At 34.3% G+C, this 23,997-nt stretch overlaps 1 pseudogene; it reads left to right on the top strand.

The window, feature by feature from the left end:
• The first annotated feature begins 2,872 nt into the window (after nucleotides 1-2,872).
• On the top strand, nucleotides 2,873-3,773 carry LOC122891001 (annotated as a pseudogene).
• Nucleotides 3,774-23,997: the final 20,224 nt, after the last annotated feature.

Genomic DNA, 23,997 nt, shown 5'->3' with positions numbered 1-23,997 from the left:
CATGGCATCAGACACATGAAAAGATGCTCATTATCACTCATCTTTACAGAAATGCAAATCAGGTTGGATCTAGAATGTATAATGCTGAGCAAAATAAGTCATTCAGAGGAGAACAAATAACACTTGATATTACTCACACGTGGAATTTAGGCAAAATCAAACAAACAAAAGAGTGAACAAAAAAAAAAAAAAAAAGAGAGAGAGAGAGAGAGACATACCAAAAAATTGACACTTAACTGTCAAAAACAAAGTGACAGTAACCTGAGGGGATGGGTCAAATTGGTGAAGGGGATTATGATCATACTTATCTTGAAGAGCACTGTGTAAGGTATACAATTGATGAATCACTGTATCGTACACCTGAAACTAATATAGCCCTCTATGTAGACTACATTGATTTAAAATTTAAAAAAAAATACTGAGAGTCAATTTAAAGAAGAAAAGAGACAAAGAAAAAAGAAAAAAAGAATTTTCAATCAATATTCTTGAAAGTTAAGGAAAGATCACAGAATTTTCCAAATTAAAGGAGACTAAAACATTACGGTAATTAAATTAACATGTAATTCTAAATTGTATGTTTTTATATAAAGGAAATTTTTAGTCACTGGTGAAACATAAATAGCATTGGGGAAGTACATGTTAATAATATAGCATTATTAATGTCCTAACTCTAATGGTTATAGCATGCTTACCTAGTAGAATATTCTTTTTTGTTATAAACACATACTATTATATTGAACAGCAGATGGACCATCAAATGGTGCAACAAAACATCCTCATGGTTATATTTTGGTTTTCTTTTTTATATTTTATATTGTTTCAAATTTTTAAAAATAATGAAAAATTTAAGTACTGCCCTATACCTCCAATTTGGGGCATACGCCACAAGTTAATGAAATCCTCCCAACATTGACTGAGAAAGCAAGAGAGAGGTTTCCTTTTTAAATAAACCCTCTTAATGTGTAGAAATGGTCATAGTGTCCCAGGGTACTGGAATATCTGAAATTCTTGTTGGGCTTAAGTATAGAGTTAAAATTATTTCTTATTCTCTTTGGGGGACCATCTGTTTTGTAGCTAAAGAAATTCACTTTGTGCTTAAAGCAATTCATAGTAGTTTTTATGTCCTTCCTTCTTTGGTTTGTTGTTGTTGTCGTTCTGTTTTTTCATATAACTGGTATTCCTCTTGACACTAATCTCCAGGGGACAATTCTTTTTCTTTCTCTTTTCTTTCTTTTTAATTTTAATTAATCCCCTGTGTCTCTTATGTGCAAAATGATAAAACTGTGCCTTTTTATTAGTGCATGATTTGAAGCCAGAATTTCTTGTTAAAAATTTGGGTTCCCCCTGACATGAGGAAGTGGTGATGCAACATAGGGAGTTAAAGAGTTAGGAGAAGAATAAATAAAACAAGATGGGATTGGGAGGGAGACAAACCATAAGTGACTCTTAATCTCACAAAACAAACTGAGGGTTGCTGGAGGCAGGAAGGTTGGGAGAAGGGGTATGGTGTTATGGACATTGGGGAGGGTATGTGCTATGGTGAGTGCTGTGAAGTGTGTAAACCTGGAGATTCACAGACCTTTACCCCTGCGGATCAAAATATATTATATGTTTATAAAAAAAATAAAATTTTTTTTAAAAAAGTAAAAAAAAAAATTTGGGGTTCCTTTCATATGAGGGATTTCCCCAAATCCATTTTCATTTAGAGCATTATATTTTCATTCACAATTTTTTATGGAAACAGTTACCTTCATTTTAAATATAAGAAAAGAAGATGGAAAATGAATCTTACCTGACCAGGAAGAAGATTCTAATTGAATTATTTGTAATATCTGGGTCATCATTGTAATGAGTGTAAGTGAAAGTGAAAGATATTATCAGATGCATATCATGTCCAGAATGCATATTATTTTTTTAGACTCCTAGAGAAAAGCTTTGGAATTAACTTTCCTCTTAAATTATTGAATTTTTTATAATGTTACAAGAGAGAGAATGTTTATCATTTATTTTTGACCCATTTCTACCATATTCCCATAGGAGGAAAATTATACCAATGTCTCCTAGATATGGTAAGTCACTTACAGTTTGCAATAAATATCTGGATCATAAGTGAAAGCAATAATTCAAATACAAGTCAGGTGTATCCACTGACATTTGAACTGCAATGTATTTTTCGATTTTTATATAGATTCAATCATCAAAACTTCATGATCAAATGCAACTGATATGAGAACACTGATGTGTTAGAAACCAAAGAATAATAATATTAAGTGAAATGAGACAAAGAAACAATGGGGCTAATTGTGGAAAAATAAATAATGGTATATATCATGAAATTTCAATCATAGAGAAATATATAACTCATTGTTTCTATATTGCACATATATTTAAGCATTATTTTTGAATAAACATTGTGAATTGACATTGGTTTAATTTTTTAGGTGTTACTTTTCAAAAAATATTAATCTATAGATGTAGAATATAAATGTAGAAAATACATTTAAAGTCAAGCTTATGTTCTATTTAGCACATTTTAACAGAACTCAGCTCATTTGGAAATTATCAGCTAAAATTTACATTATCTTTTAAGTTCAAATAGAGAAAAAGAAAAAAATTTAATAGTGTTGTTAACATAGCTGTTACTTAAATGGAACAATAAGTTAGAGGCTGCCTAGGTTGATCTATGTTATAATTTTAAGTATTATCTGTCTTACTAAATTGAATCAACCTTTTAACTCATTTATATATATATATATATATATATATATATATATATATATATATATTCTTTTCTGTAGCTTTTTAAAAAAAATCCTTATTTCCACTTCTGGAGTTGTTTTCCTATGTGTATTTCATAAGACTCAAATCTGAAATGAGGAATCAGTCAAGAGAGATGGAGTACACTCTCCTAGGATTGACGGATGACCCACAATTGCAAATTGTGATTTTTATATTTCTCTTTATAAACTATGTATTGAGTATGATGGGAAACTTAACCCTCATTCTTCTTACATTGCTAGATCCCCGCCTCGAGACTCCCATGTATTTTTTCCTCTGAAATTTCTCATTCATGGAAGCTTCATTGACAACAGTCTGTATTCCCAGATACCTGATAAGCATCATGACTAAAAACAAAATAATTACCTATGATGGTTGTGCATCTCAGTTATTCTTTTTCCTCTTACTAGAAATTACAGAATTTTACCTTCTGGCTGCCATGTCTTTTGACTGGTATGTAGCAATCTGCAAACCTCTCCATTACCCCATCATTATGAACAACAAAGTGTGTTACCAACTTCTATTCAGTTCATGGACAGTTGACTTTCTGCTTTCATTTGCACCACTGGCCGTGGGAGTAACACTGGATTTCTGTGCTTCCAGAGTAATTGATCATTTAATGTGTGACATTTCCCCTGTCTTGCAGTTTGCCTGCACTGATGCTCATTTCTTGGAATTGCTTGCATTTGTCTTAGCTATTGTAACACTCATAGTCACTTTGCTTTAGTGACTCTTTCTTACACATATATTATCAAGACCATTCTAAAAATCCCCTCTGCTCAGAAAAGAGCAAAGCTTTTTCTACTTGTTCTTCTCATATGATTGTAGTCTCCCTTACTTATGGTAGCTGTATCTTTAATTACATAAAGCCAACAGCAAAGGAAAGGGTGACTTTATCCAAAGGTGTAACTGTTATTTACACCTTGGTTGCCCCTTTATTAAAACCTTTCATTTATGCTCTCAGAAACCAGGAAGTGAAACAAGCCTTCAAGGACACACTCCAAAAATTTTTCTCTTTTTTTCAAAAAATGAAGAGGAAATTTAATTTTAAAAAAATCTTAGATAAAAAAGTAAATAAAATTTTTGACTTAAAGTTTACTTAATCTGTCCTTCAATTAGTTCACCTTATAATATTTTTTGACCTCGCAATATTTTAACCAAACTTTTCAGTGAAGTGCATCTTTTCCTTTCTACTTCTCTTTATTATCATAATTTAATTCAGAGATCAAAGTGAGTCATCTATTAGGTTATCAACACAAATATGAAATTTCTTTTATTTTCCACAACATGGTACTGACCTCCCAAGAAAAAAAAATTTTTTTGAATTGATATATATCATAAGACTTTAATAGAATTTTACAGACATCAATAAAACAACATGGACTACCACTGGGACTCTAGGAAGCACTTCAAATATAAGTCTATTGCTTTCAATAGGAAGGAAAAAGACAGGCTTCAAGTTATAAAAAAAGATATATTCTTTTTTTAATTAATTTTTAAATTATTTATAAATGTATAATGTATTTTTATCCCCAGGGGTACAGGTCTATGAATCACCAGGTTTATGCACTTCACAGCACTCACTATAGCACAAACCCTCCCCAGTGTCCATAACCCACCCCCTTCTCCTGACCACCCTCTCCCCAGCAACCCTCAGTTTGTTTTGTGAGATTAAGAGTCACTAACGGTTTGTCTCCCTTCCAATCCGACCTTGTTTCATTTATTCTTTTCCTACCCCCTAAACCCCCACATTGCATCTCCACTTCTTCATATCAGGGAGATCATATGATAGTTGTCTTTCTCTGATTGACTTATTTCACTAATCATAATACCCTCTAGTTCCATCCATGTTGTCGCAAATGGCAAGATTTCATTTCTTTTGATGGCTGCATAGTATTCCATTGTGTATGTATATACACATACATACACAATGGAATACTATGCAGTATGTGTATATATACACACACACACACACATAAAGCCAACAGCTGTCGACATTGCTGCTATAAACATTCAGGTGCACATGCCCCTTCGCATCACTATGTTTGTATCTTTAGGGTAAATACCCAGTAGTGCAATTGCTGGGTCATAGGGTACCTCTATTTTCAACTTTTTGAGGAACCTCCATGCTGTTTTCCAGAGGGGTTGCACCAGCTTACATTCCCACCAACAGTGTAGGATGGTTCCCCTTTCTCCACATCCTCGCCAGCATCTGTCATTTCCCAACTTTTTAATTTTAGCCATTCTGACTGGTGTGAGATGGTATCTCATTGTGGTTTTGATTTGTATTTCTCTGATACCAAGTGATGTGGAGCACTTTTTCATGTGTCTGTTGGCCATCTGGATGTCTTCTTTGCAGAAATGTCTGTTCATGTCCTCTGCCTATTTCTTGATTGGATTACTTGTTCTTTGGGTATTGAGTTTGCTAATCTCTTTATAGATTTTGGATACTAGCCCTTTATTGATATGTCATTTGCAAATATTTTCTCCCATCCTGTCAGTTGTCTTTTGGTTTCATTAACTGTTTCCTTTGCTGTGCAAAAGCTTTTGATCTTGATGAAATCTCAATAGTTCATTTTTGCCCTTGCTACCTTTGCCTTTGGCGATGTTCCCAGGAAGAAGTTGCTGTGGCTGAGGTCAAAGAGGGTGCTGCCTGTGTTCTCCTCAAGGATTTTGATGGATTCCTTTCTCACATTGAGGTCCTTCATCCATTTTGAGTCTATTTTTCTGTGTGGTGTAAGGAAATGGTCCAATTTCATTTTTCTACATGTGGCTGTCCAATTTTCGCAATACCATTTGTTGAAGAGGCTGTCTTTTTTCCATTGGACATTCTTTCCTAAAAAGTGCATATGTTCTGGGGCGCCTGGGTGGCTCAGTGGGTTAAGCTGCTGCCTTCGGCTCAGGTCATGATCTCAGGGTCCTGGGATTGAGTCCCGCATTGGGCTCTCTGCTCAGCAGGGAGCCTGCTTCCCTCTCTCTCTCTCTGCCTGCCTCTCCATCTACTTGTGATTTCTCTCTGTCAAATAAATAAATAAAATCTTTTTAAAAAAAAGTGCATATGTTCTAAAATGGAGCAGGATTTCATCTGGTAGGTCTATTATAGACCTGAAAATTTTGAGTGAATAAGAATCACATACCTGTTTGGATTATTTCAAAACAAAGTCCAAGTTCTCATTCCTAAAATTTCTTTTCAATATACCTGTAGTTCAGTGTAGAAACATGGACTCTAGCTAATTGTAATATAGGTGGTTTCCATGACAGTTTCCTTTTTTAATATCAAAACCTATGTGAGCAGATTTTTATTTTATAAACATTGTTATGTTAAATGTATTGTGGATGGGTATTTGGGTATTGGAATCTGAGAGACAAGTTAGAGGACTAATGTTTTAAACTAAGTGATTTATTTGAGAGTTGAAATGTGATAGTGTGAATTAATTTGAAGCTCCAGGTAATGGCTCCAAAGAAATTTAGGAACACAAACTGAGAGGAATGGTTGAACATTTGGATATATGGGATATATGAGATAAATGGAAGAGATTTTTAAAAATGAGTTATATCGCCTTTCAACTTCCTTTCTGCCTACTCCCGTGTGGACTCACTCATGTTTTTATGCTATTAAAGAAGAGGGGGGAAAAAAAAAAAAGAAGAGGGTGTTACTATTATGCTCTTAGATAAAAACAAAATATAAGCCTACAATGAAATCCATGAAATATAATGAGTTCCACACTGATATAATATGCCATCAGAGAAATATGAGTGAAAAAAATCATTATGGTATTTAATACAGTAGCTTCTATCCATGTGGCCCTAAGGAAAAAAAAAATTAAGTTCAGATTTGTATTCTGATTTATATTTCTACTTTAAGTCAGCACTGTTAACCATCTTCTTTCCGATGGCAATTTCAAGGAAATAAGTTCATGTTATTATATTCAAGGCCCTCAAAGCCTTCCATTATGCCCTTTAAAAACTACTAGACCCTTATTAGATTTGGATTATGAGTATTTTTCTTATTCTTTGGGTTGTCATTTCACTTTTCTGGTAGTGTCTTTTGGTCACAAAATTTTGTTTTTCTATTTTTTATTTGGTTGCTTGTGTTTTCAGAGGCATATGTAAAAGAACCATTGCTTAATCCAAAGTTGCAAAGATGTATACCTACCATTTATTCTAAGGAATTTATAGTTTTATATCTTACATTTAGGTCTTTGGATTCTACTGGGTTAATGTTTGTGTATGGTTTGAGGTAAAGATTCAAGTCGCAATTTGCATATAAATAGTTATCACAACATGATTTGTTGTAAAGACTATTATTTCCCCATTAAACAACACCCTGGTTAAAAATCAATTGACCATTAATACACAAGTCTATTACTTTGAGGTAAAACTTAGTTGCTATACCAGTATCACATTGTCCTGATCACTGTACCTTTATATTAATTTTTGAAATTGGAAAGTATGACTCTTTCAATTTTGCTCCTCTTTTTCAATATTGTTTTGGCTATCAAGGTCCCTTGCAATTCCATATGAATTTTAGGATTAGATTGTTTATTGATGCAAAGAGAACAGTTGAAAATTTAATAAGGATTACATTGAATCGGATCACTTTGGGAACTGTTAGCATCTTAATTAACAATGTCAACTGTACTATCCAGTAACATGGGATGTCTTTTTTATTTAGGACTTCGGTTTTTTTTTTTTAAGTTGTGGGTTTTTTTTTGGTACAAGTGTTGTACTTTCATGGTTAACTTTACATAAAATAACTCCTACAACTGAACAATAAAAAAGATCAACACTCAAGAAAATATAGACAAAGGTCTTGAAGAAGATAAACAGAGAAAAAGCACTTGAAAAGATGCTCGAAAATGGTAGTCTTTACGAAAATGTAATTCAATGACATACCACTTCACAGCTACCAGGACAGTTAAGTATGTGTATGTGTGTGTAACAATGTGGGTGTGACTACATATATGTTGGTTACATATAACACAAAAAACAACAAGTATTATTGTACATAATAACAAGTGACGATGTACAGAATTAAGAACCCCATATGCTGCTGGTTGGAATGTAAAACACGCAGCCACTTGGAAAAGTTTAGTAGCTCATCAAGAAGGTAAACGCAGAGTTACCATAGAACCTAGAAATTCTAAGAATTGAAAACATATGTTCATGCAAAAATTTCAACACACATTTTCACAGAGGATCATGCATAAGAGCCAAAAAGCAGAAACAACACAAGTAACATTTAAGTGATGAATGGATAAACAAAATGTGGTACAGGTATATTTCACTTTATTGTGCTTTGCTTTGTTGTATTTTGCATATACTACATTTCTCACAAGCTGAACATTTGTGACAATCCTGCATCAAACAATTCTAATGGTGCCATTTTTCCAACAGCATTTGTTCCTTTCAGTATCACATTTTGGTAATTCTCACAAAATTTCAAGCTTTTTCATTATGATTATATTTATTATGGTGGAGAAAGTTTTATTGGTATGGATAGAATACCAAACCAGCCACAATATTCCCTTAAACCAAAGCCTATCACAGAGGAAGACCCTAACTTTCTTCAATTCTGTGAAGGCAGGAAGAGGTGAGGAAGCTACAGGGAAGAAGAAGTCTGAAGCAAGGAGAGATTGGCTCATGAGGTTTAGGGAAAGAAGCCATCTCCATAACATTAAAGTATGCACTGAAGCAGCAAGGACTGATGCAGTACCTGAAGTGAGTTATCCAGAAGACCTAGCTAAGATAATTAATAACGGTGACAGTACTAAACCACACACTTTCAAATCAGATGAAAAAGACTTATAATTGATGAAGATGCCATCTAGGCTGTTTATAGATAGAAAAGAGGAGCTAATGAGTGACTTCAAAGCTTCAAAGTCTAGGCTGACTCTCTTGTTAAGGTTAAGGCAGCCAGTGACTCTAAATTGAAGCCAATGCTCATTGATCATTCTGAAAGACCTAGGCCTAAGAATTATGCTAACACTACTCTGCCTGTGCTCTATAAATGGAATAACAAAGTCTGAATGACAGCACCTTTGTTTACAACATGGTTTACTAATCCACTGTTGAGACCTGCTCCTCAGTAAAAGATTCATTTCAAAATATTGCTGCTCATTGACAATGCACCTGACCATTCAAGAGTTCTGATGGAGAGGTACGATACGGTTAATGTTGTTTTCATGACTACTAACATAACAATCATTCTGAAGCCCATGGATCAAGGGGTAATTCTGTTTTTCAAGTCTTATAATTTTAGAAATACACTTCATAAGGCTAGAGATGCCATGGATACTGATTTCTCTAATGGATCTGGGCAAAATAAATGGAAAATTTTCTGGAAAGGCTTTACCTCTCTAGTTGCCACTAAGAACATTCAAGATTCATAGCAAGGGGCCAAAAGAGTTGAAATGAACAGGAGTTTAGAAGAAGTGGATTGCAACTTGTAGTGTTTATAAATATCAGTTATTTTTCTGTGTAGAAAAAATTGAACCCCGGATTTTCATCAGAACTGTTTCTATTATACCAATGAGAGTGAATCTTGGAAGAAATTCAAAGTATGATTTATTTATTTCTGTGTTTGGGGAATCTTCCCATATTTTAAACCATTTATAAATTAAAAATTACCAATTCATTCTAGTTGTGTCAATGTAATGAAATTTATTAATGTATCTTACATAAAAGCATATATAATCATTTTAATCCCATAAATTTGGACAACAATTGACAAAGCATATATAGAATATCTGTATCACGCTTAATAATTTCCCTGGCCTCTTCAGAGTCATTCCCTTTACTCTCCATGCCTGCTATTGGATTCAGATATACACAGATGCCTTTTGGCCATTTCAATTACTTTTTTTTTTTTTTTAATTTTATTTATTTATTTGAGAGAGAGAGACAGTGAGAGAGAGCATGAGCGAGGAGATGGTCAGAGACCGAAGCAGACTCCCCATGGAGCTGGGAGCCCGATGTGGGACTCGATCCCGGGACTCCAGGATCACGCCCTGAGCCGAAGGCAGTCGTCCAACCAACTGAGCCACCCAGGCGTCCCCCATTTCAATTACTGTTACTTTTTCTGGAATTTCTTATAAAAGAAATCACAAATTGGGAAATTTAATTTCACAATTGGAGGGTCACCCATCTTATTCTATGCATGCTTAAATTCTTTCCTTTTTGCTAATGCTATTTGACAAATCTAAATTTACCATATTTGATTTAACAAATTCAGATTCTCTGGCACAAGACTCAATGATTTGTTTCAATTAGTATCATAATCAAGTACACACTACATTCTGAAATGCCAGTCCCTAAAAGCATATATCCTTCCATAATGTCCTTCTGAAATAAGTGTCAAAAGAAAATTAATTGGGCGTGAGTGTTATTCCCCTATTCTTTGTTGACTCTACTCCTCAATTACCATTCTCCATGGCAGTTGGAATTACAGAATTAAACCAATTATCTTTAGAGGAAAAGATACATGTAAGAAGTAAGAAGGATACATGAAAAGAAACACCATTCACCATTTTGTTGCTGTTTTTGACATCTCATGCCACCTTCTTAATTAACATCTTCTACTCTCTTTTCAGATGCAGCATGTTGCAAGACAACCTACTTTTCTCCTTTGTGCTACTATCTATTTGATCTTTTGAGCTTTATACCCAAAGACTTGCTATAGAATAGTACACTGTCTTACCTCTCATCTTTGTTAACTTCTCATGAATCAGCATATTTGGTCTAAGGCTATACTGCCAGTTATATATAGAATCACAAAATGGTGTAACTATAAGAAATCATAAATTTGCAAATTCTTACAGCATGGGTCCTATATCAGTCAGGATTCAGGTGAAGGTAGGATTTCTATAAGCACTTTGGAAAGAAAGGAGATAATGGAGGAATTATAGCTTTTAAAAATAATGAAAGAGATAGCTATGGAAGGAAAAGTTTGAACACCAAGGAGAATATTAAGGAAACTAACACCAAAGATCTCATGTTGAAGCCTTGTGAGAATGCTTCAAGAAAGCTTAACAGGAAATCACAGTGAGTCTCAATTATTTCTGAGAAAGCATCTACTAATAGTATTAGCAATAAAGTTGGTAGTTTTCAGACACTTCCTGAAAATCCACTATGATCTAGCCTGCAAGCACCAGCCTGGCTTCAAACTATAGAGTAATAGTCTCCACTTCCCTTCCAACTTACAAATTTTGCACCAAGTCCTATCACTGAAAAATCATAAATTAAGACCATACAGGGAAGGGAACCTACAGAAATAGCATCCCAATTTCTCTACAGCACTGAGAGAACAACTAAGAATGTATTATGTGATGTTGAGTTGGCAACAGTTAGCTCAATGCAAGTGCTTTGAAAACAACCAAAGTGAAGTCCTTCTATTGCCAATTATTTCTTTTTTCACTGGCTCTACCTGAAGTGCTATATCAGTATTGGGAGCAGATTAGTAGAGATGAGATGCATGGTCTATAGGTGGCTAGGGACCAAGAGTTTCAACTCAAGTCATGATCTCATGCATTGTGGAATTGAGCCCCATGTCAGGATCAACACTCAGTGGAGAGTCTGCTTGAAGATTCTCTCCTTCTGTCCCTAACCCCACTCTGTCCAACTCTCTCTCTCTCTAAAAATAAATAAATAAATAAATAAAGTCTTTAGGGAAAAAAGAGAAAGAGAGACTTTACATCTCCTTGTTCAATTTACCTCCACTATATAGGCACTATATGGCATAGGGCACTATGCCAAGATCTTGACATTATAAATGCTTAAATGCATGTTATCCACTCATATTATTTCCAATACGTTTGGCAATCTGGTTGAAAATTACCTCTCTACAGGGTAGAATAGATGTGTTTCTGTTAAAGGAAGAATGAGCAGTAAAGTGATAAAAATAGGGTAATAAATTATATTATTACTAATGTAGTATAATTTTCCATGAGGCTAGCACAGGTGTAAATTTTAAGCTCTAGGGGTGCCTGGGTAGCTCAGTCACTTAGGTATCTGCCTTTGGCTCAGGTCATGAGACTAGGTCCTGGGATCAAGCCCTGCATCAGGCTCCCTGCTCAGTGGGGAGCCTGCTTCTCCCTCTCCCTCTGCCTGCTGCTCCCCCTACTTGTGTGCTCTCTCTGTCAAATAAATAAAATCTTTTAACAAAAATATATTTTAAGCTCTAGAATGTCCAAGGAGAATAAGACCACTACAATAATTTAGATAATGAATTATCTTAGTAAATCCTAGATTGTGAAGAACTGTTGTTCATTTATTCATTAATAAATCAATTATTTTTTGTATTTATGTTTATTTGTTTTTCTTTTTAAGTCTGTATTTAAGTTCCAGTTAGTTAACATATATCTTAATATGAGTTTCAGGTGTATGACCCAGTGACTCAACACTTTCATACAGTAACTGTTGTTAATCATAAGTGCACTCTTTAATCCCCATCACCTATTTCACCCATCCCCCCAATTCACTTCCCTTCTGGTAACCAGCACTTTGTTCTCTACAGTTGAGGGTCTGTTTCTTGGTTTGCTTCCCTCCATCTGTTTTCCCCCTTGCTTATTTGTTTTGTTTCTTAAATCCCACATATGAGTGTAATCATATGGTATTTGTTTTTCCCTGAATGACTTATGTCATGTAACATAATATTCTCTCGTTCCATCCATGTCATTTCAAATGGGAATGTTTCATTCTTTTTTTATGACTGAGTAATATTCCATTGTGTTTATATACCTTTTCTTTATCCATTCAGCATTTGGTTGAAATTTGGACTCTTTCTAGAATTTGGCTATCACAGCTAGTGCTGCTACAAATATAGGTCCATGGAGCCCTTTGAATTAGAATTTTTTGTCTTCTTTGGGTAAATACCTAGTAGTGCAATTTCTGGATGATAGGGTAGTTCTACTTTTAACTTTTTGAGGAACTGCCATACTGTCTTCCAGAGTGGCTGCACCAATTTGCATTCGGCACAAAAGTGCAGGGAGGGATCCCCACTTTCTACGTCCTCACGGACACTTGTTTTTTCTTGTATTATTTATTTTAGCCACTCTGACAGGTGTGAAATGATACCTCATTGTAGTTTTGATTCGTATTTCCCTAACGATGAGTGATGTTGAGCTTCTTTTCATGTGTCTGTTAGCCATCTGGATGCCTTCTTTGGAAAAGTGTCTATTCATGTCTTCTGTTCATTATTTTATTGGATTTTTCCTTTTTGGTGTTTTGAGTTTTATAAGTTCTCTATATATCTTGGATATTAACCCTTTCTTGGATAAGGCACTTAAAATAGCTTCTCTCATTCCATAGATTACCTTATAGCTTTGTTGGCTGTTTCTTTTATTGTGCAGAAGCTTTTTATTTTGGTGTAGTCCCAATAGTATATTTTGTCTTTTGTTTCCCTTGCCTCAGGAGATATATATAGAAAAATGTTGCTATAGCTAATGTCAAAAAGCTCACTGCCTATTCTTTCTTCCAGAACTTTTATGGTTTCAGGTCTGACATGTAGGTCTTTAATCCATTTTGAATTTAGTTTTGTGTATTGTGTGAGAAAGTGGTCCAGTTTCTTTGGTAACAGATCATAGCTATACTTGTGGTGAACATAGCATAATGTATAAACTTGTCATTTCATTATGCTTTCCATCTGATCATAATATAACAATATTACTAATGTACTAATGTAACTAATAGTTGTGTGTTAGTTATACTCAATATAAAAAAAAGAACAAATAAATTAGCATTGATGAATGATTAGAAATGAATTGAGATGCCTAAGAAACCACTTCCAAAAGGGAAAACAACATATGTGAGAGTGAATGACTTCCACTCATGATTTATTTCACTTAATCTTTATAATTAACTATGAGTTAAGAGTACCAGCCCTCTCATTTTATGAGTACAGAAATTGATAGAAAGGTTAAATAGATTTTGCAAGTTAAATAAATTTTGCAACTTTACAAAATCATTGGGTCTCTTTAACCTCAAAATCTAAGAATTGTGATCTGATCCTTATGATATCTCATAATGTGAATTGTGGCTTCCTTTTTGTATCTGTTTATAAAATATGGAAATGATTTCTAATATCTGTGATGGCTAGGATCCAATGAAAAGGGTTCATTCTTTGTTGGTAGGAGGACAATTTTGAAGTATTTATCAAAATGTGGTACTTATATATATTTTATTCTAGTAGTTGCATATATGCAAATGAATGCATAAAAATAGACTTAGCATTTTAGCTAATGATGTGAAATTGATAGCAAGCTAATTCCTTGAATCTCAATAAATAATTAAACTACTAAATTATTAGAAGTTTCCTCTGGTAGTCTATGAATTTGTTATAAAAGGATGATTCCCAGCTCTGTAAGTTGACAAGGAATGATATCTAGTACATACTGTTAACTGGAAAAAAGTTGCTGAATATTTCTGTAGTAAAATTGCATTACATATTACATATTAAAAATATGCTCTCTGAGTATGTGAATATGACTGTCTTCGTGAACAAAATTTCTGATATAATAGACTGTAAATATTTAATACTGGTTAATTTGAAGATTTGAGGGCAAATAGAGGATCACTTAGAAACATAAGTGCCATTTCATCTCTCATTATATACTATTGATTTATAATTAATTCACTGACATTTATTTCTCATGATATTAAGTCTATACACTCTTAAAATTAAAATATTAAAAACTGAGTTTCAAATACCCTTCTGATTTTTGAATTATTGCAATTTTTTCTTGATACATTCTTTTTTATGCTGGTAGAGATGTATAAATGAATAAAACCTGAGTGCTATGCTCAATGAAGAGTTGAGCTCAGCTCTGCATTTAATGAACCCAAAAGAGTTGAGAATAAATTATCTCCTGTGTGAAGACCAAGTGTCATGTGCACATGAGAAAAATTAAATACAACCAAGGAGAAACTAAGTTAATTGGATATGCTTGTAGGCATACTTTTGTTTCTATCTCACTATATTGCTTAGTTTTCTGAAAGATGTACTTCATGACATCACTCTACCTCTTAGGCCCATCTCTCCTGCATCTGGCTTTTCTTTATTCTGGCCTTTCATTCATTATACAGTGGCTAGAGAAGGTAAATTTGTTTCATCTTTGGATAGTATTCAATCCTCATCTTATCCAGAGAGCTTTAAAACGGTTTACATTTTAGTCACAAAGCAGTACTCCCTGGAAATTTAGTTAAAGAACTCTCAGAGTTACAATAGTAGCTTTTTAAAATTTAAGTCAGAATAATGTTTATGTTTATATGTAAAAATGAAAGAGATAAAGAAAAATTTCTATTCTTAGAGGATGTAGAAAACTTGTATGTAATTAAGCCTGCATTTATTCTGTGTGAGATGCACTTACATAAGAGAGGAAGGGTGAATTCCTGACAAAAAGTCTCCAGAAGTAGCTTATGAATGCATTTCCTCTCACATTTTAAGTAAATTAAGAAAATCTGGGATTATACTTCTGTCTGGAACCATTTGACATATCCAAAATTAAGTACGTTCTTATTCACCAATAAATATATTTTTATCTTTCTCTCATTCAAAAAGCTATTGTTGGAATACATTGCAGGAATCCCCAAATTATCACTTTAACATACTTACTATTTCTAATTTAATATTTTAACATTTCAGTATTTCAGTTTGTTCAAAATATTGTAATAGACTCTGCCTTCTGATATGCAAATTTTGCTGAAATGTGTCACAGAAATATGTCTTCTTTTAGGGGAAGACAAATCTGATTGTCAGAAAAAAAAAAAACATAAGAGACTGAAATTAAGGTACAATACAAGCTTTGACACTTATCACCTACTGACCAGTCCAGTTCATGCTGTACAAAGAATACATGGTTTCAGACCAGTTAAGTGGTTTGGATTTGAACCCAGATACCTTCACTCTTCCTTATGGAAATAACTATGGTTATATAATTTAATATTTTTTAAAAGAGAAATTATTGGGCACCTGCGTGGCTTAGTTGGTTAAAGCGGCTGCCTTCAGCTCAGGTCATGATTTCACGGTCTTGGGGTCGAGCCCCACATGGGGCTTCCAGCTCAGCAGAGAGCCTGCTTCTCCCTCCCCTTCTGCCTTCTGCTCTGCCCACTGTACTTGCTCTCCGTCAAATAAAGAAATAAAATCTTTAATAAGTAATATTAATGAAAAACAAAAATGAAAATAAAAAAGAAATTAAAACCTACTACTTTGAAAACACATACAAGTAAAGAAATTAAACTATTCACCCAAGTTTTCTAGGAGTGCTTTCCTACCTCTTAAATTTAGGGAAATTCTTCCATACTAATAGCAGTAATTTATGACTTTAAATAGAGAATGTGAAATAGTATAAATATCTCTATAGGTATACAGATCATAATAATTACATGTAGGCTGAAACATCATAAAATATGACCAGGAATTCAGATGTGATCAAACTCTATTCTAAGCTCTCCAGCTTAAATTAGTTCCCGCTTCTTTCTCCCCTCTATCTCTAACTTCTAAGGTTGCTGGAGTCAAGGACTCCAGTATATCTGACCCGTGAGATAGTAGGAGGAGTTGGAAAAGCGGAGTGTTAGGAAAAGTTGGTCAGTGGCTAAGGCTAAAACACTCATACGTCATTAAAAAACACAGGACCTTTCCCATTTCTGAGGATTCTCGATGTAATTAAGCTTTAACTTACAGAGTATGGGAAACTAGTAAACAATTGGAGCAAGAGCACAAAGGTTATTCTCACTGGGAAGAAACCCATGCTCACATTCCTGAAAGTTAACAGGTGTTATTTGGAGTCAGAAAAGATGGGGAAAACTACCTGCTCTAGCCCTTCAAGCTCTGCGATATTGAATGTTTTCAAACTTGCCTTAACTGAAGATTTCACTGGTAAAAGAGAGGAAATTAATGGATCACTGCTATTTTCAATTCACTTAAAATCTCACCTGTAGACGAAATGACATACTATTTCAGCCAAATTCTGGCTCCATATTTGGAACTTTGCTCATTTGAATCCTACAGTTTTCAGACTCCTTGTCTTCTCTTCATGGCTGATTTCATTCTTAATCATATTCCCAGTGCTCATGTCGCTCTTAAACCTTAATTATTGTAGGTCTAATATTACTGACAACTTCAATTGTGATTATTTTCCCCTGCTGCAACTTTCCCATTCAGACACAAAATTCCTAGAGACAGTGGGGTTCTCCTGGTCTCTATTTTCTTTAATGTTCACTTTGGCATCGATATTACTGTACTATGTATATATCATCAGAACAGTTTTGAGGATTCCTTCTGCTAGTCAGAGGACAAAGGCCTTTTCCACTTGTTCATCCCACATGATTGTCATCTCCATCCCCTATGTAAGCTGCATTTTTATATATGTTAAACCTTCAGCAAAAAACCAAGTGTTTCTGAGCAAGGGAGTTGCTGTGCTAAACACCTCAGTAGCCCCCATGCTGAACCCCTTTATTTACAGCGTAAGGAACCAGCAGGTCAACGGACCTTCATAGACAGGGCAAGGAAGATTGTATTTTTCTCAAGCAAATGAAATGCTGTGGTGTCACAAATTAGATACATTGCAGGACAATTTAAAATATACAAAACATGAAATTTGAGCCAGCTTTAAATCACAGTGGTCTTCCTATTATCCTTATTCATTCTTTCTTTCTAACAGTTTACAAGCACATTTAATTTATTTCCCATTCAACTGAAATAATTTCATATGACTTTCTGGCTCCCATTCTTCTGAAGACATTATTAGTTGCAACTTCTTGAACAATAATTGTTTTATTCAGAAAGTTGAATTTGAGTTTTGTTTAGGAAAATAGTTATCACCTGGAATGGATGAGACACTGTATAAATATTGATGTAATATTTTTCTTACTCAATACAGACAATATAATCTTGTTATTTTCATTGATCTTTGTCAGAAAGTTTCTTCAATATCTTACAGTTTCTCTAGGTAAAAAAAATTCCTCAAATGCTATATGATTTATTGAAAAATGTGGATGCTTTTATTTTAAAATTAAAAATGCATACTTAATAGGATATATCCATATAATTTAACTATCGATTTTTTTTTTTTTAAGCATAGATCTGGGGTGCCTGGTTGGCTCGGTTGTTAAGCATTGGCCTTCAGCTCAGGTCATGATCCCAGGGTCCCGGGATGGAGCCCAGCATCAGGCTCCCTATTCGGCAGGAATCCTGCTTCTCCCTCTCCCATTTCCCCTGTTTGTATTCCCTCTTTCACTGAGTCTCTCTGTGTCAAATAAATAAATAAAATATTAAACAAACAAACAAAAAAGCACAGATCTTTAACAGTATAAAGGTCCCCATATTTCCAAATCCCATAATGATTCTTATAATATATAGGTATATAGGTAGATACATGTGTACATATGTACATAAATACATACTGCAGAAAAAGTGAGGAAAAAGCTGTTTGAGATCCATAGAATACATTCACTTTCTCTAATTACATGGAATGTAAGCTCCGTTTTCTCACTACACTAGAATATAGATGTATAGCTCCTTCTCTAGTTTTAGACTAGTTTAAAACTGGGCATGTATGTAAATTATTTAATGCCTAAACAAAATCACTCATGTTTTTAGAAAATAAAAACTTCATAACAGAACAAAATTTTCCATCTCATATAAAATTATAATTTCATCTGTTAAAATACTCTTCCATTCTACTGAATGTATTAAGTGCCTAAAGTATTTTGGATGATATGTATGTGTGGTGTTTTTTTTTTTGTGTGTGTGTGTGTGTGTGTGTGTGTATGCATGCATGTGTAGGTTAAATAAGAATTGTGGATATTACAATGTTTCCTAAATAATAGAAGGCACTTTTTATTAATAAAAAGTATACTACAATCCTAATTAGTCATTCAACATTCCTAATGATCCCTACGCAATGTATTCAATTGAGAAATACAGCACAGGATTTGTTAAGAAAAAAATAAAATAACTGATAAAAAATTGAAGGGGATCAAAATAGAAGATAAAATGTATGAATGATTTCTCAATTTCATCTTGACTGAAGTATAATTTGCATGTGATAGAAGGCAAATAGTTGACAAACAGGGTTTTTATAGCCTCTCAATATATACTTCCCCACTGTAAGTCAGATGTCAGATTAATCAGGCACATGTGATATACTATAGGGATGGAAATGAGTCTGTCAGGCACATAGTATAACTAGTTATCAATAAATAGTGATTATTAATAATATGGGGTTATATAGCTAACTGCTATGGTTGTGAGTAAGTACAAATTATATTTGTAAAGTGGTGAGAACACTTAAGATCTACCCATTTGTATTTTTAAAGGCACAATACAGTAATGTTTTCTTTCATTTTTATTTAAATTCTGTTAATTAAAATAAAATGTTTCATCAGTTTCAGAGGTAAGGTCAGTGATTCACCAGTCTTATATAATACCCTGTATTCATTACATCACGTGTCTTCCTTAATGTCCATTGCCTGGTTACCCCATCCCCTCACTGCTTTCCCCTCCAGTAACCCTTAGTTTGTTTCCTATGATTAAGAGTTTCTTATGGTTTGTGTGTCTCTCTCTGATTTCACTTTGTTTTATATTCTCCTTTCTTTCCCTGTGACTCTCTATTTTGTTTCTTAAATTCCACATATGAGTGAGATCATATGCTAATTGTCTTTATCTGATTGACTGACTTTGCTTAGAATAAAATACCCTTTTGTTCCATCCATGTCATTGCAAATGGCAAGATTTCATGTTTTTTGATGGCTAAGTAGTATTCCATAGTATAAATACACCGCATGTTCTTTATCCACTTATCTCTTGATGGACATTTGGGATCCTTCCATAGTTTGGCTATTGCGGATATTGCTGTTTTAAACATTAGGGTACAGGTGCCCCTTCGGGTCACTACATTTGTATCTTTGGAGGTAAATGCTTAGTAGTGCAATTGCTGGGTTATAGGGTACCTCTATTTTTAACTTTTTGAAGAACCTCCATTCTATTTTCCAGAGTGGCTACACCAGCTCACATTCCCACCAACAGTGTAAGAGAGTTCCCCTTTCTCTATCCTCCCTAACATTTGTCATTTCCTGAATGGTTAATTTTAGCCATTCTGACTGCTGTAGATGGTATCTCATTGTGGTTTTGATTTGCATTTTCCTGATGCCGAATGATGTGAAGCATTTTCTCATATGTCTGTTGGCCATTTTACAGTCTTCTTTAGGGAAATGTTGATTTGTGTCCTCTCTCCATTTCTTTATTGGATTATTTGTTCTTTATGTGTGAGTATGATTATTTCTTTATAGATTTTGGATACAAGCCCTTTATCTGATAAGACAGTTGCAAATATTTTCTCCCATTCCATAGGTTGCCTTTCAGTTTTGTCAACTGTTTCCATTGTTGTGCAAAAGCTTTTTATCTGGATGAAGTCCCAAGTGTTCATTTTTGCCATTGTCTCTCTTAGCCTTTGGAGATTTGTCCAGCAGGAAGCTGTGGTGGCTGAGGTCACAGTGGTTGCTGACTGTGTTCTCCTTAAAGATTTTGATGAATTCTGTCTTCCATCTAAGTCCTTCATTCATTTGAGTCTCGTTGTGTATGGTGTGAGAAAATGGTCCAGTTTCATTCTTCTGCATGTGGCTGTCCAATTTTCCTAACACCATTTGTTGAAAGACTTTTTCAACAAAACTCTTTTTGCCACTGGATATTCTTTCCTGCTTTGTCGATGGTTAGTTGACCACAGAGTTGAGGGTCCATTTCTGAGCTCTCTATTCTCTTCCAAGAGCCAATAGAATCCAAAAGACAACATGTGTGTCTGTTTTTGTGCCAGTACCATAGAATTTGAGTGATTACAGATTTGTAATATATGTTGAAGTCCAGGATTGTGATGCCACCAACTGCTGTTTTCTTTTACAACATTCTTTTGGCTATTCAGGGTCTTTTCTGTTTCCTTATATATGTTAGGATTTTTTATTTTCCAGCTCTGTGAAAAAAGTTGATGGTATTCTGATAGAGATTGCATTGAATGTGTAGATTGCTCTAGATAGCACAGACATTTTAACAATATTTATTCTTCCAGTTCATGAGCATGGGGTGTTTTTCCATTTCTTTGTGTCTTCTTTAATTTATTTCGTGAGTATTCCATAGTTTTCTGAGTAAAGATCCTTTGCCCTTGGTTAGGTTTACTCCTATGTATCTTATGGTTCTTGGTGTCATTGTAAATGAGATCCACTCCTCAATTTCTCTTTCTTCTGTCTCATTGTTAGTGTATAAAATTCAACTGTTTTCTGTGCATTTATTTTATATCCTGCCACTCTGATTTCATGCATGAGTTCTGGTAATTTGGAGGTGGAGTCTTTTGGGTTCTCCACATTGAGTATCAAGCTATCTATGAAGAGTGAGAGGCTGACTTTTTTTGCCAGTTAGGATGTCCTTTGTTTCTTTTGTTGTCTAATTGCTGAGACTAGGACTTCTAGTACTATGTTGAACAATAGTGGGGAGAGAGGTCATCCCTGCCATGTTCCTGACCCTAGGGGAAAAGCTGTCAGTTTTCCCCCATTGAGAATGATATCTATCTGGGCTTTCTGTATATGGCTTCTATGATATTGAGGTATGTTCCCTCTATCCCTATACTGTGAAGAGTTTTAATCAAGAAAGCATTCTGTACTTTATCAAATACTTTTTTTGCATCTATTAAGAGGATGCCTCGAAAGCTATCTAGCTGAATTCCTGGGGCCAGACAAAAACTAACATCTCCTACTCATTTACCATCTTGGACTATCTACAATTAGTACTGTTAACTTTAAGCAAAATGTAGTATAGAAAGCAATGTTTTTCAACAATATTCATTTTCAAAACCTTTGCTACTTATTTACCATAAAGAACTGAACTCCTGCCAGTAAACAACAATTCCCCATTGCCCACCATGATCCATCCCAAAGTAACCCATTTTCTACTCTCCTTTCCATGAGTTAGACTAATTATAACACCTCATATAAGTGGAATCTTGCAATTTTTCTTCTCCTGTGACTGACTTATTTCACTTAACCTAAACTCCCCCAGACTCATCAATGCTGTCACATATCTTTAAAAAAAGAAAAAAAAAAGTGGGGGGGGGGATGAACAACCATACAATGATCAGAGTTTGTCCTGCTCAGCTTTTCTGATGATCCTGATCTTCTGCTTGTGATTTTACTCTTTTTATTTATCACATCCATATTATGTGTCACTGGCAACCTGGCTGTCATTACTCTAAACTTCATAGACTTCCATCTATAGACACCTATGTGTTTCTTAGATGAAACTACTCTATCTTAGAAATCTCATTTACCACTCTATGTATTTGTAGATTTCTGGGGACAATCATCACCAAGGACAAAATCCTTTCACATAACAGTTATATAGTCCAACAATTTTTATCTTCATGGAGGTAAATGAATTTCCCATTCTAACTGCTTTGTCCTCTGACGACTCTCTTGCCATTTGTAAACCCCTTCATTACATCACCATCATAAACAAAAAACTATACATCCTGTTTGTGGTCTATATAGCTGTCTAAGTTCCTACCATTTCCCTACACCTTATGCTTCTGCTCCAGCTGGATAAATGTGCATCCAATGTCATAACTTTGTCTGTGCCTATATTTTGCTTGTATAACTATCTTCTCAGATGCATGGCTCCTAGAAGTAATTGGCTTTTCCTTTGTTTTGGTTACTTTGCTATTTACTTTGGCATTTGTGATATTGTCCAATATACATCATATCTGCTAGTAAAAGAAAAATAATGTTCAGTTCACTAATATTTCTCACATGATTGTCATTGTCACTTCCATATATGCTAATTACTCAACAGGGGGAGAAAAGGTCTTCATTGACCAAAGAAGTAGCCATTCTCAATAACTCTGTTGGCCCCATGCTGAACTCCTTCATTTGCTCTCTATGGAACCAGAAAGACACAAACCTTCAAAGGTTTGGTCCTTGAAGTACTGTCTCTTACAAAGAAATCAAGAAATTCTGATTAATATGAACTAACGTTATCATGAAGATTTAACAAGAGAAAAAAATTTTAAACTTCTAATCTGCTATCTTCCCACATCCATGTCACAGCTCTAGGAAATTCTGAGCTCATTTCCTAAACACTCTATGTATCACGAAAGTGGCTGAGTTGTGTCCTTTAAAGTATCTGTATGCTCCACATAAATGATTTATAATTGTGAATATAAACCTGTAGTTATGGAACATAAATCATTTGCTTAGTATTATAAATAATAAAAATATTTTATCAAAAACATTAATTCCAAAAGATTTATGCACCCTCACATTTTCTGTGGCATTATTCACAATAGTCAAGATATGGAAACAGCCTAAGTGTATGTTGAGAGATGAATAGAGAAAGAAGTGTGTGTGTGTGTGTGTGTGTGTGTGTGATGGAATATTACTCAGCTATAAAGAAGGGTGTGTTCTTGCCATTTACATTGATAGACACAGAGGATACTATGCCAATTGAAATATGCCAGATAGAGAAAGACAAATGCCAGATGTTTTCACTTATATGTAGAATCTAAAAAGCAAAATGAACAAGTAAACCAGGAAACAAAGCAGAAACAGACCCATCAATGCAGAGGACAATATGGAGAACATACATTAGGGCAAAATCACAAATGCCATATGGAAGGTGTTGGGGGTGATTAACACAATGGGTGAAGAGGAGTGGGAGGTACAGATTTCTAGTTATGGAATAAATAAGGCACAGGAATAAAAGGTACAGCAGAGGGAATGTAGTCAATGCTATTATAATCCTGTTGTATGGTGACAGATGGCAAGTTTACAAAGATATTGGGTCTCTTTAACCTCAACATCTGGACACTGTGATCTGGTCTTTATGAGACTATCTTTATTACTAAGTGAAATGTGGCTTCATTTTGTCTTTCCATTTGTAAAATATGTAAGTGATTTCTAATATCTGTGGTTGTTAACATGCAATGGTTTTTATTTTTGTCTGTAAGAGGGAAATTTTGAAATATTTATCAAAATTTAGACTCACATAAATATTCTACAAGTATTTGTATATATGCAAATGAATGCTACAAATGGATTTAGCACTATAGCTAATGATGTAAAACTTAACCAACAAAACAACTGCTAAATTACATACAAGTCTCCTCTGGTAGTCTATGCAATTTACTCCTATAATTGAAAATGAAAAGCTAAAGTTTCAAATATTCTTCTGATTTTTCAAGATAT

The sequence above is a fragment of the Neovison vison genome, chromosome 12, assembly GCF_020171115.1.
Source record: "Neovison vison isolate M4711 chromosome 12, ASM_NN_V1, whole genome shotgun sequence".
In the NCBI taxonomy this organism is placed as follows: Eukaryota; Metazoa; Chordata; class Mammalia; order Carnivora; family Mustelidae; genus Neogale; species Neogale vison.
This window is presented reverse-complemented; position numbering and strand designations above follow the sequence as displayed.